At 41.9% G+C, this 5,772-nt stretch overlaps 1 long non-coding RNA gene across 1 annotated transcript; it reads right to left on the reverse strand.

Moving 5' to 3' along the window:
- Positions 1-774: 774 nt before the first annotated feature.
- On the reverse strand, positions 775-3,404 carry LOC142053329 (uncharacterized). The gene is made up of 3 exons (XR_012659176.1): positions 2,647-3,404; positions 1,585-1,749; positions 775-910 (listed from the first exon to the last, which is right to left on the reverse strand). It is a non-coding gene; the product is annotated as an uncharacterized LOC142053329 (long non-coding RNA).
- Positions 3,405-5,772: the final 2,368 nt, after the last annotated feature.

The following is a 5,772-nucleotide window of genomic DNA, read 5'->3' on the forward strand; positions in this document are numbered from 1 at the left end:
GCAGGGGAGACTGAGAGTTTTGGTCCAACTAGTCCTGCTTACGCTGAGTGAAGTGGCTTGGACTCTGGTTCATCAGGACTGGTTTCTGCATATCTGCAAGGTTCCTTACTCATCACAGACACCACCACCCATGGTGAAACCCCAGGTCCTCACAGCAGACCATGAGGGAAACTACAGCTTGCCACTGGCCAGGCCAGATTCCTCAGCAAGACACTTGATGCCAGCAAGAGCAGGAAAGCTCAGGAAGGGGAGCGCAGCTAAGCAGCCCTGGGCACGGCACACACGTGTGAAGGTAACTCTGACCTGCATGCGCAAAGGATCCTGACTCCCCATGCTTGCGTTTTTTTGAGTCCTCCCAGTTTTAAATCTGGCATATAAGATTTGCTGGACCTGTCTATGCCAGCTTCATAGTGTATACACAGTGTATCCAACCCGTGTAGCATCAGACCTGTTGTGCCCTGGCAGCTGCTGTCAGGGCCTGCCTTTCCAATTGGGAGCTGGATGCTCTTGTCTGTGGACTTGTGCCTTAATGTAGCATTGGAGCCAATGCACTGAGGATTGTTTCTACTGCAAGAAGAAATTTGTGGTGGAGCCACTTTTCCCGAGTCAGTTTACAAGACTGTTTCCTCAGACGCAGCAGGAGGCAGTTCCCTTGCTTGTCACCACCAACTCCTGCCACCCAGAGCTCAGCTGAAGAGGCTCTTAATTTCTGTTTTCCTCAGAGACACATTCCCTGGTTTCCTCCCAGACCACAAGACTGAATATTACCTTGTTGCTTCTTCTCACAGATTCTCCCATCTTTTCTGCTTTTCTTTCATGTATTTCCAACATGCACTGAACGTTGGCCATAGTCGCTTCTTCCCTCACACGTGCCTTGTATGTCTGCTCTGCTACGGGCATTGACTTGCTCCTGTGTATGGGATGGAGATTGCTACTGTTTCTATGGTCTAGTACATGGACATCCCTTTTCACAGAACTATCTTAAATGAGGGACAGCAGTTAGTCGATACATAGCTATTTCAAGTATAAAAAGGCCAAGTTCTTTGAAAGTCTGCTCCTAACTGTCCCAGACTGCTCACACAAAGTTAAAAGAAACTTTTTGCTTTGATCCCCATGTTGTGTTTCACATATAGGGATGACAATCCTTCACTTTGCTAGTATATTAGAAAGATAAATATATATATATGTATATGTGAAGCCCCCAGATATTATAATAGTGAGAAGCATAGAAAAGCCTAGGAAGAAGCTGGTATTTTGTCCTTTGAAAATGGGGCTTAGGTCAGGGGCAAATTTGATGCAGAGAAACTCAGTTCTACCACAACCTTTTCTTTCTTTTCCTGCCAAATGTTCAGCCCACCTCCCAGTATTGTGGGATATGGGGGAACAACTAGGGTAAAAGTGATCGCACCACCTCCATGGGATTACAGCAGCAGAGATCCCCTATTCACCGGGGAAAATCTACTGTGGGAATCTCCAGTCAGTTTAAGCTCACACTCTGCTTATGCATGCATAAGCAGAGCAAACTTGGCAGGCTGAACAGTCTGTCCCTTAGGAATATTGACAGATGAATGTAAACTCAATTACCTTGCTTTTTCATTCCAGTCGAGTTACTTGCGCTGTGCACTAAGTACATCAGCATCTGGAGTCACTTTGAACAACAGGAGAAAGCATTTCCCGGTGTCAGAAGTAGAATTTTGTACAGAACTTGCAAAAAGACAGGGGTTTGACTGTGCTTTTTTTTCCACCATCCTGAAACAAACAAACAAACAAACCAAAACCTGTGTAGAAGGTTCATCATCTCCAGAGGTTGGGGATTTTTTTTTGGGTATAGCTAAATGGCTGATAGCCAGTTTGCCTATAAGCCTGTAAAACCAAAAGATGTAAAACCAGCTCCTGAATTTTCCTTACTGTTCTCACCACCACCATCTTCACTATCCATTAACCCGGCTCATTACTGAAAGCTGAAAACACAAAAGAAGTAAACATTAGTTAATGAGGTTTGCACCTGGGGGTGGTAAACAAAGCTGCTCTCCATGCCTGTGAGCTCTGGAGGGGAAACTTGCTGCTGTATGAAAGCAAATCTCAGCACAGAAAGGACAGGTCTGCCTGTGTGTGCAGAGAATGGGAAGAATATTTTCATTTTTCTGATTTCATAATTAGACAGGGAACGATGAGGAACAAAATCTTTCCTAAGTTTGTCCCTCCAATTAGGAAATATGTATTTGCCTTACCTTTGTTTTCATTGTAGTTAGAAGCAGAAATCAATGCTGATTCCTTACTCCTCAGTAGTTTGGGGCATTTCAAAACCATATTTTTCACCCTGGGTTTTTGTCTGAACAGAATAATTGAGACTTTGTCTTGGACTTAAAGAATCAAGACTTTGTCTGAAATGCAATAATATGGCACATGCTAAACAAAACAAGTCTTTGTGTACCACTGTTATCAAAACATTATAGCACCAGGAAATAGTTAGACATGGACTTTCCTTTCCTAGTTAACTGCTACTATACATTTGTTAAAAGTTCAACTCATATTACTTTTAAATCCTATTGCAGTAGCTGAATGCTTTGGCAAAGAAAGAGCCTCTAAGATGGTTCTTTACAAAATAGTAATGCACATATTAAATAAGCACGTTTTTCACCTTACCGTTACGTTCATTCAATCCATGCTTCTCTGAATGTGACTTTCACTCCTGTGCCCAGGCATGACCTCCATTCCACCTGGCTGTTGGAGCATCACCAGTGAGCAGGCAGGAGCCCCCCAGGCAAACCAGCCCCTTTGGGAGCTCCGCATCAGGGCCAGGCTTGCCCCTTCAGGGCACCAGTCACCAGAGCCAGGCTCAGTCCCATTCTTGAAGGTGCTGCTGTGAGTTGTTCAGTAGAAGAACCATGCTGCGTGGTTTAACTTCCATGGCAGAGTCAGCTCTCTCTTTTGGTGCTTTCCCCTGCCCAGGGCTGTGGTCTGAAAGAAAAGCAAGCTCTATAAAGACAGACTTCCCTAGGCATACATTCAGGGATGGATTTTCTTCTTCTCTTCTTCTGGTGCTCAAATCAGGGTGAGGATTAACTCCACTGAAGACAATGGAGCCAAACCAACACAAGTCAAAAGAGAATCAGACTGTAGCTCTAAGAAACATCTATTCCCATTACTTCCCAGACTTTTATTGCTGCAAATATATAAATCTTTGTATTAACTGACTTCAAAGATCATAAAGCCCTAATTGTGTGTGCAGCCTACTAGTAACACAGTGTGCTGCTGATGCATAAAACACGCATAGATAGTACACAAATACACTCAGCCTGGGCTTAAATTTAGCATCAACCACACAAAAGATATCTTTATAACTAAGAATGATGGGAAGAAAGATCTCATTCCAGACCACATGAACAACTCATTTTTTCACTGATCCTGGATTTGGCTGACCCAACTTAAATGTGACCTAAGACATTTCTCAGTGCTTTGGAAATTGCATCAACATACTTGGGTTGGAGATGCCACAGTCAGAAAAAAAAATTGGGATTCTATTTTTAAAATTCTGCTGTTCCTTTTTAAAATAGATCAGTGAAGCATAACTTTTCCTATAGCTGTAATTTTTCAGGCTAAGCAAACTCTAATAATTTCAAAGGCAGTGGGAACAAGGGGTCACTTGGGGCCAGCCAGAAAAAAATTAACTCTTTGTTCTTTTCCAGTAAAAGCTTTCATCATGTTATTATTGTTGAAAAGAGTCAGCTTATAAATGAAGAGGTAAGCTTTTCCTTGCAAGAAAGAACAAACCGAAAAAATACATAGCATTAGCAGTCTCAGAGTTGTACAAGAATATAAACGAGAGAAGAGAAACACCATCAGAAATTCAGCTATGTGTTTGCTCAGTACCTATCACTAGTGCAGGACTGGATTTTGCTAAATGATGACTGTCACTAGGTAGTTGGTGTCAACAGGAGACTGCCAGGAGCTACAAACACCTTTCAGCAGCAGGCGGCTATGAGCCACACAGCATATGAGCTTTTCCTGACATTACTGTTGGTGCTGAGAACTCCAAAGCCTCTCCATAATAGCATATAGCTGAAAGTCTTCAGATTTAGGGGAAAAAAAGCCATGTTCCAGCAGCATGACCCCCTTGAATACTTAACATGAGTAGAACTGATCCTTGTTTCATGATTGGTTTGCAGTGGACAGCTAGACACGCTTCATATAACAAATGTTTTATGAGCTAGTGTGTTAGGTGATGTTTAGATCATACATTTTATACCAATGTTCAAATAACCCCAAAACACTGAAAAACCCAAGCATAGGTAGGTAGGCTGTCCTTGCCATTAGAATGTGTTTCGCTGAAGGACGGATTCCACACCACTGAGCATTGGTCATCCCACAGTTAAAGTCCCTTGCAGTAAAACTCTGCCCTTGCTTGACCTGTCAGCTGTCGCTCAGGTCTGTTGATTTCAACGGGACTCAGTTTGCATTTATCTGAAAGTTATTGGCTGGCCTCTTGGCAAGTCATGGGGTAGATTCATTGTTTTCAGTACTTTTCAAGTATGGGAATGGCATTAAAAAACCCAAACAAATCCCAAGTGGCTTCCAACTGGGTGAAGTAATGATAGTTTGGAACTGGAAAAGCTTGGCCTCTGTAGTTTGAGGGCCAAACTGGGGAAGCTGGAATAGACGTGCAGGCTTTGAAAACACCAGCTATCTTCTGTTTGTTTGTATCTACATTTACGTTGGGATAAACATCTCTCAGCAGAAGAAAATACAATTCATTTAAGTATTTCAGCCAAAGGACAGCAATTATAACAATAAGGCACTCCTTCCCCTACCTTCAAAGCATTTGGTAGTATCAACAGTGGACCTGAGACCAAGTCCTGAGGCTTAAATGTCTTCCAACTAAGCCAGCCTGACACTGGATTAGACACTGTGAAATTTTACAAACATTTTCTAGTAAAAGCATTTTTGTCCTATTGATTACAGAATAGAAGTTACTTTGGTGTACTGCAATGATGTTTCAAAGTCCTTCTTGAGAAACAAGCTTCTTCATGGTGTAATTGCAGAGTGCAATCAGTGGACAGACAGGACGGTAGTAAATCTTTAGTCTCAGGCCTTCCAAATAGTTCAGCAGTGTCCTCTGAAACGTTCACAGTTCCTCAGCTGTCAGGAAATATGTTGCCTTACTAAAGCACGTAAATATTTAATGATATTTTAACTTACAGAGCACTGAGCACACATTTTTTCTAGGAAAACCCCCCAGATATAAGGATTTGAAGTGAAAAAAACTCGGTGGTCTGGAAGCATATACCAGGAAGGAATATCCTGTAGCTACAACTTGCAGTTGCTCCTCACATTGGCGTTGATAAAACCAAAGGGATCCTTCTCCAATGTTCCTGAGATTTCCACGACTTGATCGGAACATGCAGAACCCTTTGAGCAAAAATCTCTCTTACTTTATAAACAAATGTCTGCAGTATATAAATTATTATAAAGAATACTTTTTAAAGGCTCAGTGAAACAAATTTATTACATGGTATAAAAATCTTCAAGATAACTTTCAAAAAAGAATGGTGTGTTTGATTTATGCAGTGCTGTTTGATTAATGAAGTAGGATGTTTTGATCCTCACTAGGGTCTAAAGCACATAGAGAGCATTTTATCACCTTTCCACCTCAGTATAGATAATATAGTTTACAGCAGTGAGAGTCAGTGTGGAGAATTAAAAGACAAGACAGCTAATAGCATTTAATTCTGCTTTTGCCTCTTTGGCAGGGCTGCAGCAAGTGATTCCACT

The sequence above is a fragment of the Phalacrocorax aristotelis genome, chromosome 2 (assembly GCF_949628215.1).
Source record: "Phalacrocorax aristotelis chromosome 2, bGulAri2.1, whole genome shotgun sequence".
Lineage (NCBI taxonomy): Eukaryota > Metazoa > Chordata > Aves > Suliformes > Phalacrocoracidae > Phalacrocorax > Phalacrocorax aristotelis.